Raw genomic sequence first — 13,282 nt, forward strand, 5'->3', positions numbered from 1 at the left:
TCCTTTGGTCTGTTTTTATGCCAATAACAAGGTGTTTTTACTATTGTAACTCTGTAGTAAAGTTTGAAGTCAGGGATTATGATGCCTCCAGAAGTTTCTTTATTATACAGGATTGTTCTGGCTATCTTGTTTGTTTGTTTGTCTTGGGTTTTTTTGTTTTTGTTTTTGTTTTGCTTTTCCATATGAAATTGAGTATTGTTCTCTTGATGTCTGTGAAGAATTTTGCTGGGAGTTTGATGGTCATTGCATTGAATCTGTGGATTCCTTTTGGTGAGATTGCCATTTTTACTATTGTTAACCCTATCTATCCAAGAGCATGGAAGATCTTTCCATTTTCTGATGTCTTCTTCGATTTCTTTCTTCAAAGATTTAAAGTTCTTGTTATACAGGTTCTTCACTTTTTTGGTTAGAGTTACCCCAAGATATTTTATGCTGTTTGTGGCTATTTATAGTGTGATTTTTCTATGATTTCTTTCTCAGTCCATTTATCACATGTATATAGGAAAGATACTGATTTGTTTGAGTTAATCTTATATCCTGTTTATCAGTTGTAGGAGTTCCCTGATAAGAATTTTTGGGGTCACTTATGTATACTATCATATCATCAGTAAATAGTGAGAGCTTGACTTCTTTCTTTTCCAATTTGTATCCCCTTGATCTCCTTTTGTTGTCTTATTGCTCTAGCTAGAACTTCAAGTACTACTTTGAATAGATACGGAGAGCGTGGACAGTCTTGTCTTGTTCCTAATTTCAGTGGGATTGCTTTGTTTCTCTCCATTTTGTTTGATGTTAGCTGTTGGCTTGCTATATAATGCCTTTATTATGTTTAGATACATTCCTTGTAACCCTGATCTTTCCAAGACCTTTATCATGAAGGGGTGTTGAATTTTGCCAAAGGCTTTTGTAGTATCTAATGAGATGATCATGTTTTATTTTTCCTTTCAGTTTGTTTATATGGTGGATTACATCAAAAGGGATTCGTATGTTGAACCATCCCTGCATCTCTGGGATGAAGCCAACTTGGTCCTGGCAAATGATTTTTCTGATGTGCTCTTGGATTCGGGCTGCCAGTATTTTATTTAGTATTTTTGTATTAATGTTCATGAGGGAGATTGGTCTGTAATTAATTCTCTTTCTCAGTTATGTCTTTGTGTGGTTTGGGTAACTATAGCCCTGTAAAAAGAGTTTGGTGATGGTCCTTTTGTTTCTAATGTGTGGAACAATTTGAGGAGTATTGGTATTAGTTCTTTTTTGAAGTTCTTGAAGAATTCTGTGTTGAAACCATCTGGTTTTGGTTTTTTGTTTTGTTTTGTTTGTTTGTTTGTTTTTTGGTTGGTTGGGAGACTTTTGATGATTGTTTCTATTTCCTTAGTGGTTATAGGTTTATTTAATCTGATTATCTGGTTTTTATTTAATTTTGGTAAGTGATATTTATCCATAAAATTACTCATTTCCTTTAAGTGTTCCAATTTTGTAGAATACAGGTTTTTGGAGCATAACCTGGTGATTCCCTGGATTTCCTCTGTGTCTGTCGTTATGTCCCCCTTTTCATATCTGATTTTGTTAATTTGGATATTCTCTCTGTCTTTTGGTTAGTTTGGATAAATGTTTGTCTATTTTGTTGAATTTCTTGAAGAACCAACTCTTTGTCTCATTGATTCTTTGTATTGCTTTCTTTGTTTCTATTTTGTTGATTTCAGCTCTCAATTTGATTATTTCTTGTGGTCTAGACATCCTAGGTGAGTTTGCTTCTTTCTGTTCTAGAGTTTTCAGGTGTTCTGTTAATTCACTGTTGTGGAATATTTCCAACTTCTTTATGTAGGCATTTAGTGCTATGAGCTTTTTGTTTAGCACTGCTTTTTATGTGTCCCATAGGTTTGGGTATGTTGTGTGGTCATTTTCATTGAATTTTAGGAACTCTTTAATTTCTTCCTTTATTTCTTCCTTTATCTAGTGGTGATTTATTTTAGCATTGTTCAGTTTCCATAGATTTGTGGGCTTTCTGCAAATAGTGTTGTTGAATTTTAACTTTAAGCCATGATAAGACACAGGGAGTTTTCTTAATTTTTTTTGACATCTGTTGAGATTTGCTTTGTTACTGAATATGTGATTGATTTTAGAGAAGGTTCTATGAGGTGCTGAGAAGAAGGTATATTCTTTTGTGTTTGGGTGAAATGTTCAATAAATGTCTGTTAACCCCATTTGAATCATAACGTCTGTTAGTTCTTTTATTTCTCTGTCAAGTTTCTGTCTGGTAGACCTGTCCAGTGTTGAGATTGGGGTGTTGAAGTCTCCCACTATTAATGTGTGGGACTTGATGTGTGATTTAAGCTTTAGCAATGTTGCTTTTACATATGAGTGTGCCCTTGTATTTGGGATATAAATGTTCAGTACTGAGACATCGTCTTGGTGGATTTTTCTTGTGATGAATATGAAATGACCGTCTTAATCTCTTTTGACTAATTTTAGTTTAAAGTCTATTTTGTTAGATATTAGAATAGCTACACTAGCTTGTTTCTTGGGTCCATTTGATTGGAGAATATTTTCCCACCCCTTTGTTCTGAGGTAATGTCTGTCTTTGTAGTTGAGGTGTGTTTCTTGTGTGCAGCAAAAGGGTATGTTTTCATATTGTATCTGTTAGCCTGTGTCTTTTTATAGGCAAATTGAGCCCATTGATATTAAGAGATATTAATGACCAGTGATTGCTAGTTCCTGTTATTTTGTTGTTGTTGGTGGTGGTATTTTGTGTGTGTATGTTTCTCTACTTTGGGATTTGTTGGTGTGGGATTATTTATTTCCAGTGTTTTTGAGGATGTAGCTAACTTCCTTGGGTTGGAGTTTTCTTTCTAGTACTTTCTGTAGGGATAGATTTGTGGATAGGTATTGATCCAATCTGTTTTGTCATGGAATGTCTTGTTTTCTCCATCTATATTGATTGGAAGCTTTATTGAATATAAGAGTCTGAGTTGGCATACATGGTCTCTTAGTGTCTGCATGACACCTGACCAGAACCTTCCGGCTTTTATGATTTCCATTAAGAAGTCGGGTGTAATTCTGATAGGTCTGCCTGTATATGTTACTTGGCCCTTTTTCCTTTAAGTCTTAATAATCTTTCTTTATTCTGTATGTTTAGTGTTTTGATTATTATGTGGCGAGAAACTGTTTTGTGTCCAGTCTATTTAGTATTCCATAAACTTCTTGTATTTTCATATGCATGTCCTTCTTTAGGTTGGAAAAGTTTTCTTCTATGATTTTATTGAATTTATTTTCTGTGCATTTGAGATAGACTTCTCTTTCTTAATTCCTATTATTCAGGTTTGGTTCTTTTTTTGATCAATATATCTATTTCATCTATCATATCTTCAACACCTGAATTCACTCTTCCATCTCTTGCATTCTGTTGTTTATGCTTGCTTCTGAAGTTCCTGGTTGACTACCCAGATTTCCCATTTCCAGATTTCCCTCATTCTGTGTTTTCTTTATTGCCTCTATTTCTCTTTTCAAGTCCTGAACCATTTCTTTCACCTGTTTATTTGCTTTTTCTTGGTTTTCTTTAAGGAATTAGTTGATTTCTTCCAACTTTTTGCTTGTCTTTTCCTCCACTTCTTTAAGGGAATTTTTCATTTCCTCTTTAAGGGTCTCACTTATCTTCATAAAATTATTTTTACGATCACCTTCTTCTGCTTCAGCTGTGTTAGAAATTAGCTAGAAAGCAAGTTGAAATTTATGACAGGCAGATGCAAGAGTGATATTCTAGGGTTCACTAGAGGAACCGAGCTGATAGAGTGTACACAGAAAAGAGGATTTACAAAACTGTCTTACGTGGCAGGGACTGGGGAGTCATCCATGGCCATCTCTGTGCTAGAGAACCCAAGAACTCAGTAGCTGTGCAGCTCACAAAGCTGAAAGCCTCAAAAGCCTCAGTCTGGTACAGAAAGGATTGGAAGAACCTGGGCTACAGTTCGTGCTGGAAAGCTAAAGAAACTATTCTGATGGCAGTCAAGGATATCATCATCATCATCATCATCATCAGCAGCAGCAGCAGCAGCAGCAGCAGCAGCAGCAGCATCAGCAGCAGCAGCAGCAGCAGGAACAAAAGGAAGAGCAGCAGGAATAGCAACAGCAGAAGCAGCAGCAGGAACAGCAGCTGGAGCAGCAGCAGGAACAGCAGCTGGAGCAGCAGCAGGAACAGCAGCAGCAAGAACAGCAGGAGCTGCAGCAGCAGAAGCAGCAGGAACAGCAGCAGCAGCAGGAGCAGAAGCAGGAGCAGCAAGAGCAGCAGGAACAGCAGCAGGAGCAGCAGGAACAGCAGCAGGAGCAGCAGGGTCAACACACTTGCCAGTAAGAAGTAAAGGTGGGCAGGAATGCAAACTGCTATGTCCTCAGATGTCTTTTTATCTGGAGCATTGTTGGAAGGTGCCTCCTGTAGCACGAATAATAAAAATCTAGAAACAGATACTGGGCGTCAACCTGAAGATCAGAAAAACAAAGCAGCCAGCCACTGGCTCTTACCTCTGCCTCAGACAGAAAATGGGTAAGATGCTGTCTTTACGAATCCTGAAGACTCCACACCCCATACTCCACACGTCACTGAGTTCCTGTCTCTTCTTTATATTCCTCTCTCTGCCCAGCCATATTGCTCCTGTTTCCACCTCCCTAGTGCTGGGATTAAAGGCGTGTAATCCCAAGTGCTGGGATCACCTTTTTGTGAGCTCTACTTGTCTTTCAATCTTGTGTAGCCCAGGCTGGCCTTGAACTCACAGAGATCCATCTGCCTCTGTCTCCTGAGTCCTGGGATTAAAGGTGTGTGTCAGCACTCCCTGGCCTATGTGACTGACTACTGTGGTTGCCCTCTATCTTCAGACAAACTTTATTTATTAAAGCAAAAATAATATACCACTATAGCCTCCTACCCTGAGGGAGGGTCTTTCTCAAAAAGCAGCCTGTATCCATCTTAGCAAAGACAAACTAAGTTCAGTCCTGTTTAAAATTAAACCTCTAGTTCTCAGGGATTGGGCTGTATCCTACCTGCAGCCTTAATTACAAATGGCTCTGTACTGCCTGTTCCAGGAATGGAAATCATGTCTTTGTTTCAAAAAGTTGTTTATAACCATCTTGCAACCCTACCTTGTTTCAAAAGGTTATATGACCACCTAGACTACCTTGTTATGACTATGACTACATTCTTGACTATGACCACCTTGTCATGACTATTAGTACCTTGTTATGCCCACCTTGCAACCATGCCTTTATATTTCTCCTCCACTTTTGGATTAACATCTTGCTCAGTTAATCCTTTCTGGAAATGACTTCACAGACCAACCTAGAGGCTTGCACCTTCGTTCACTCCAAATCCCATCAAGTTGGTAAGTAGTATGAAAAAATATGCAGTTACAGATTTATTTTTTTGTTCCAGTTTGAGGTCAAGTCATGTAAGAAGGCTATGAAGAAAAAAACTTTCCAGGGGATTGTGAGGTCCAAACTGTACTGTACTTATCTAAGACACCATGGATTGGTGTGTGTGTGTGTGTGTGTGTGTGTGTGTGTGTTTCATTTTTTATGACCAGTCATTAAATTCCAATTACTACAGATTGATATGGAAATTCAGCTGTTTTTATGTTGAGTCAGATGTTAATGAGATTTGGAACAATCTGGAATAGTACCATTCTTTTTTTATTAATTTTGCCTTGAAAAATTTAAAATTGCTTTATACTTTTATTGCTCCTGTGTGCATATGTGCATACACCTGACATGGCACATCTGTGGACATCAGAGGACAACTCCCCTCCTGCCTTGTGGGCCCCCGGTGTCTAACTCAGATCATCAGGCTTAGTAGCAAGCACCTTTACACACCAAGCCAGCTCTTGAAAAGGGTGTTAGCCTTTTCACAGGTGTCGAGTCCAAAGGAAACTCGGGACAAATGGATGACTGGGGTGCCTATTAGTATACCAAAGCACGTGCTGGCCTCCAGCTCACTCAGTACCCACGGCTTTTCTCACCCCAACCCTACCTTAAATTTCTCCGCTCCTGGGCTTCTCTTTCCCCAGATTCTCATTTCTATATAACTCTACCATTTCAGACACGTGTTCTCTTTGCCCCAGCCCCCAACCTCTCTCTTTGAGCTTCCTCTCTTCCTCTCTTGCTGAGGGATATTATTTTAAGGTGTGTTGCTTTTGTTTGCACTGCATCTGTTTAACTGTGAAGCTGTGATTCTTTGCCTGTCTAAAACACCTGATGGTCTAATGAGCTGAATGGCCAATAGCAAGTCAGGAGAAAGTCTAGGTAGGGCTGGCAGGCAGAGAGAATAAATAAAAGGAGAAATCTGGAAGAAGGAAGAAGGAAGAAAGGAACAACACGAGAACAAGGGGAGGAGGATGTCAGGGGCCAGCCACCCAGCCAGCCATGGAGTAAGGATGAAAGTAAGATGCACAGAAGAAAGACAGAAGCCCAGAGGGAAAAGGTAGATGGGATAACTTAGGAAAGTCTGGCAAGAAACAAGCCAAGCTAAGGCTGGGCGTTTATCAGTCAGAATAAGACTCCATGTGTGACTCACTTGGGAGCTGAATGGTAGGGACCCCCAAACACAAAAGAGTAAAACACCACACTACACTTTCTCATTCTCCCCCACTCTCCTTTCTTGGCCCTGCCCCGGTCTGTTTGCCATGTTCAATACACTGCTTTCTCTCTCTGCTCTGGACTCTTGTAGATGCTTTTGGCTGTGCCCTCCCTCAAAGCTACAATAAAAACCTTCTCCTTGACTGTACCCTGGAGTAACCATGTTCTCACTTTATACATTACATGAGTGCACATGTGTGCAGTGGCCTAGAGCTGATGTCAGATTTCTTGCAATCATCCCATGCTCTATTTACACCAACTTCAGACCTCTTCCATACATGCACTTGCATATATTCATGCTTCCCTCAGTCCTTTCCCCTAGAACGTATAGATTCTGGATGTGGCAGAAACAACATGTCACTTTCTCCTTTTTCTTATCACCAAGTATTTCTCCTATTACAGCCTGGGAAAAGGTCTACATATTGAGAGAAAAAGTAGTGTTATGTAACTTACTCTGCTCCCCCCCTACCACACCCCATCTGTCTCTCTCTCTAACATAGGTTGCAAGCTTTCCCTGAACCCCCTTCTTAGGCTGCTGCCAAACTGGGTAGCTGCCTTGAAATCCAGTTTTTACTGTTCTGTGCAGCAACAATACACCTCACATCTTCATCAGTATCATCGGTAGATTTGATAAGAAAATGGGGAATTCTTTTTTTTGATTTTTTTTTTGAGACAGGATTTCTCTGTATAGCTTTGGTGCTGTCCTAGAACTTTCTCTGTAGACTAGGCTGGCCTTGAACTCACAGAGATCCTTCTGCCTCTGCCTCCTGAGTTCTGGGATTAAAGGTGTGTGCCACCACCACACTGTTGACAATTGGGAATTCTTAAAGGAAGGAATTAGTTAAAAGAGAGATTTCTCCCACATTAAAAAAATGGGAAAAAACCATTACAATGGAGAAATTTGGGTCTCTGTATGATAATATGTTAGACAGTTTGAAAAATGATTAAATGAGCAGATATCTAATTTAGATGGGATTTATGTAATGTCAATTGTAAACATTATCACCTTTATTATTTCTGTCTTACCACTAAAAAAGTTGGTTAATCTGAGTGCTAAAATACAGGCCTTAGAAAAATCTAATAAAACAGATTACAAAAATGGTGTAGGAGTTCCTTCTGTTTGTGTGTTTCTTTCATTGGTTAATGAATAAAGAAACTGCTTTGGGCCAGATAGAGCACAATTTAAGTAGGCAGAGAAGACAGAACTGAATTCTGGGAGGAAGAAAGCAGAGTCAGAGAGAAGCCATGGATCCTCCGTCTGAGACTGACGCTGGTTAGAATCTTTCCCGGTAAGCCACTGCCATGTGGCAATATACAGATGAATAGAAATGGGTTAAATTAAGATGTAAGAATTAGCCAATAAGAAACTATAGCTAATCGGACAAGCAGTAATTTAATTAATACAATTTCTGTGTGTTTATTTTGGGTGTAAGCTAGCTGGGCAGCTGGGACAAACAAGTGGCCCTCTCCCCTGCAACAAGAAATATTCAAATTCAGACAGAGGAATTGAATGGAGAACCAATTTCAGCATTGCATTATAAGAATAGAGAGGAGCAAACTAAGATTTTCAAGCAACCAATCTGAATATATCCAGTAACTTTACGGAAATTGCCAGATGGCAGAGGCTCAGTTACAGCTAACTGGACTCCTGTGCCAATGTTAAATTTAAGGAGATTCAAGGAAGCAATAGTCTCACATGGCATGCATTCCCCTTTTGTGAAGCAAATGTTAAACTCGTTTGCAAATGTTAAACTCAGTAATAATAGAATTATCCCTAACCACTGGATAGAATTGGTTAAAGGAGCCTGGTCCATAATTACAATGGAGTACCTGGTTCAGAGAAGAGGCTAAGATTATTGAACAATGAGTAAAGTTATAAGTAGGGAAATCTCCCATGATCAAATTCTTGGAGAAGGAAATTATGCTACTACAGAAGGGCAAACTGTATATAATAACTAGGCCCTGGATTTATGCCACACAGCAGCTTGGAATGCTTGGGACAGAATTGGAGAAATAGGAAAGAAAATTAAACCATTTACTAAAGTTGTACAGAAACCAAAGAAAGGATTTACAGATTTCATACAGAGATCGACCTCAGCATTAAATAGAATGATATCAAATTCAAAAGCTAGACAAATAATAATTGAACTTTTGGCTTTTGAAAATGCCATTTCTCTATGCAAAATGATGATTAAATCATTAAAGGCAAAGTAAGTACCTTTGGATTCAAGATACAATTAATATTGAATCTCATGACCATGATGATACTTCAATAGGAGAGGGGATTTCCAGAGGTTTGAAGAAAAATCAAAGCCGGGTGGTGGTGGCGCACGCCTTTAATCCCAGCACTCGTGAGGCAGAGGCAGGCGGATCTCTGTGAGTTCGAGACCAGCCTGGTCTACAAGAGCTAGTTCCAGGACAGGCTCCAAAGCTGCAGAGAAACCCTGTCTCGAAAAACCAAAAAAAAAAAAAAAAAAAAAAATCAAAATGTCAATCATTATAATTGTGGCAACAAAGGTCACCTTAAAAGGGAGTGTAGTTAGAGCATTCCTAGAAACAATGTTTTTTCTAAGAATAATCCATTCAGAACACCCCTCCCTTCTGGGTTATGGGGAAGGTGTTGCAAAGGCGGGCTTTGGACTAATGAATGTAGGTCAGTGAGGAATATTCATGGTAATCCTTTGCCATCAGGAAACTCCATGAGGGGCCTCTCACAGGCCCCTATGCCAAATCTGGTTCAGTTGCTTCTTGCCATCATAGAGGAAACTCCTTCCCAGAGCAATTAAAGAACCTAATGCCTATTGTAAGAAACCATACTGCTCTGGTTATAGCTACAGAAGAAAGAAGAAAAATTTTAGGAGAAACCATAAGGTGAGTATTTTGGCAAACTTCTATAAATGAGCAAAGATCAAAATAAATAATATGAATAAATTGTTATTGAAGGTATAGAAGGAACAGATGTGGATATTGCAATAATTTTATCAGAATATTGGCATCCAAATTGGCCTCTTCAGGAAGTAAATGTTCAGGTTTTAAGGGTTGTAACTTTATCTCAGATAAAACAGAATGCGAAATGGGTCCAATGTATAGGACCAGAAGGACAGAGAGGAATATTAAAACCATATGTTGCTAACATACCAATGAATTTGTGGGGATGTGATTTATTACAGCAATGGAATACTCAGATTAATATTTCCCAATCTTAGAAATAAATTAACATATGTTTCTAGGAACAATGCCACAAGATATTGTAAAGAACGGTCACCGACCATTCAGGTTGTACAAGAACAGGTCAACAGCTGCTGATCTTCCAAAGGCACCAACAGCCCTACCTTTAAAATGGTTGACAGACAAATCTGTATGGGTTGTGTAATTACCTTTAACAAAAGAGAAACTGCAGGCTTTAGAACAGCTGGTACAGGAGCAACTAAATTCTCAGCATATTGAAGAATCAAACAGCCCTTGGAATTCTCCTGTATTTATTGTTAAAAAAAATCTAGAAAATGAAGAATGGTAACAGATCTAAGAGCTGTTAATTAGGCAATTCAGCCAATGGGCACACAGACTGGAATTCCTTTGTCTTCTTTATTATTTAAAGGATGGTCTCTTATAGTATTGATTTAAAAGATTGTTTCTTCACTATACTTTTACAAAAAATGGAGAGAGAAAAATTTGCCTTCACAGTGCCTACTTATAATAATTCTCAGTCTGCTAAGAGATATCAATGAAAGATTCTTCCACACAGAATGTTAAATAGCTCCACTCTGCATCAATATTTTGTAAGTCAGTCATTGGAAACGATATGTAAGCAATTTCCTGAATCTATAGTTTACCATTACATGGATGACATTTTACTATCTGTTTCAAAGAAAAAATGTTTGAGGAAATAAAGAAAAATTTTCCTTGTTGTTGAATTAAAAATTCCCCCTGAAAATATACAAAGAAGAGATTCTATTATTCATTTAGGCTATAAAATAGATTTACAAAAAATTAGACCCCAAATGGTACAAATTAGGAGAGATCAATATCAGACTCTTAATGACTTCCAAAGATTACTAAGAGACATTTCCCATCTATGGTGCACTATTGTGATAAAAACCTAATGAATTGATTAATTTAAACAAAACCTTAGTTGGTAACAAGGACTTAAATAGTCCCAGAGAATTATCAGCTGAAGCTGAGAGGGAATTGGCTTTGATTGAAGAGAAGTTACAGAAGGTACAAACAGATGATGTGGATCCAAATACTAACTGCATTCTGGTCATATTACCCTCCAAACATTTCTCTACAGAAATTTTAATGCAGAGGGAGGAGGTTATCTTAGAATGGAACTTTCTACCACATAAGCCAAGTAGAAAAAAATTAAACTTATATAGAAAAGGTCTCTGAATTAATTCTAAAAGGAAAATTGAGATTTCATCGATTAACAGGAATAGACTCAGCAGAAACTTTAGCACCTTTAATAATGATGACATTGACAAGTTATTGGGAAAAAGTAAATCCTGACAAAGAGCTTTTTTAGAAGAGATAAGCAACAACTATCCCCAAAGCAAGAGAATTCAACTTAGAAAGAAAACTAACTAGATCCTTCCTCACATCATATGGTTCACACCAATAATGGGAGCCCCTACATTCTATATTGTTGCAAATAAATCAGGAAAGACAGGCTACAAATCAGAAAATTTAAGTAGAGTGGATCAAACCCCTTATGATTCTGTCCAAAAGTCAGAATTTATGTTATTCTCATGGTACTAAGGAATTAAAAGAAATTCTCAACATAGTTACCAACTTGCAATATGCAGAAAGAGTTGTTTTGCATATTGAAACCACTGAATTTATACCAGATGATACAGAATTGACTTTATTATTTATTCAGTTACAAGATATGATCAGGAATGGAAATAATCCCATATACATAACACACATCTGATCCTATACAGGTCTGCCAGGTCCTCTAGCACAGATAATGCAGACATAGATCAATTATTGATTGGAAATGCTGAAGTCCTCAGAATTTCATTAAAAAAAAACGCTATGCCAATAACAAAGGTTTATAGAAAGAGTTTTATCATGTAGCAACCAGCCAAGGAAATTATAAGGAAGTGTTCTGCTTTATAAAACCAAACACCACTATCTACAGGAAGTAACTCAAAGAGTACTCAAAGCAATGAAATCTTCAGATGGATGTGTTCCAATTTGTAGAATTTGGAAAACTAAAATATGCACATCACAAATTGATCCTATTTAAGTTTTCAATAGGCAACTGCTGAAGGCAGAACCCACATTTGACAAGCTTCGAAGTGGCCAAAAACTGTTACTATCTAGGACAGAGGTATTTTGAATGAAAATGGCCCTCATAGGCTCACATATTTGAATGCTTGTTCTCCAGGTGGTGGAACTGTTTGGAAATAATTAGGATGTATTGTCGTTGGAATGAAACTAGTCCCCATAGGCCCACAGAGAGTGGCATCATTAGGATGTGTGGCCATGTTGGAGGAATGTATCACTGTGGGTGGGCTTTGAGGTTCCAAAAGCTCAAGCCCAACCCAGTGTCACTCTGACTTCCTGTTGCCTGATGATCGAGACGTAGAACTCTCAGTAGCTTCTCTAACACCATGTCTGCCTTTGTGCTGCCATGCCTTCTGGAGAATAATGGACTAAACCTCTAAACTATAAGCCATCCCCAATTAAATGTTTTCCCTTATTCGAGTTGCTGTGGTTATGGTGTCTCTTCACGGCAACAGAACTCAAACTAAGACACAGGGTGTGGACTTGTGGAAGAAGGTATGTCGCTGGGGGTAGACTTTGACATTTCAAAGCCAATTCCATTCCCAATTAGCACTATTTCTCTCTCTCCTTCCCTCCTTCCCTCCTTCCCTCCCTCCCTCCCTTCCCCTTCCCTGTCTCCCTCCCCGCCCCCGTTGTGAGTTTTGTCTCGACATGTAAACTCCTATAGTGGTTCTGCTTCTTACCATGCTGGTTTTGGATGCTAATCTTCTGGAACCATAAACCCCAATTAAATGTTTTCTTATATTCGTTGTCTTGGTCATGGTGCGCACGGGAGGAGAAAAGTAGCCGAGACAACTTTTCTCACCTGGACAGCTTGAACAAAAGCAACAAGTGATGCCAAAGCCCTATCCCTACTCTGACCAAGGGTACAATGGAAGACTGACTAGCTTATACTGGCAGTTTGTCTGTCAAATCTGGATGTCCAAAGTAAATAACATGAGCCAATGTATAGCGGGTTTCTGAGATTAAGGACAGTTGTTGAGGAAGAAGCTGTCCTGAAGCTGGAATGTAAAGAGCAGAACATTTGCTTTGTATGCACAAGGCTCTGGGTTTGACCCTGAGCCCCCCAAAGAGCTGCACTTTACTTAAAAAACAAAACCACTTTTCATCAAAACTTCGGGTTTTTAGATATGAGATAAATGTAAACAAGCATTTTGCAGTGTAGAAAGACAATATTGGGCACCATAAATCTTGGGAACATCTGTCAGTATTTACTGTGCTTATGATATAATTACCTCTCCAAACGAGGAAAAATCAAATTTAGAAATAATAATGCCCAGACCCAATCCTTCAGTAATTCCAGTCATTTTTCCAAGGATGGCCCACACCAGTTTTGCCACATGCATGCAAAATGGACTTTCTTGTCCTTGACTTCAAG

Source organism: Arvicola amphibius, chromosome 8, assembly GCF_903992535.2.
Source record: "Arvicola amphibius chromosome 8, mArvAmp1.2, whole genome shotgun sequence".
Lineage (NCBI taxonomy): Eukaryota > Metazoa > Chordata > Mammalia > Rodentia > Cricetidae > Arvicola > Arvicola amphibius.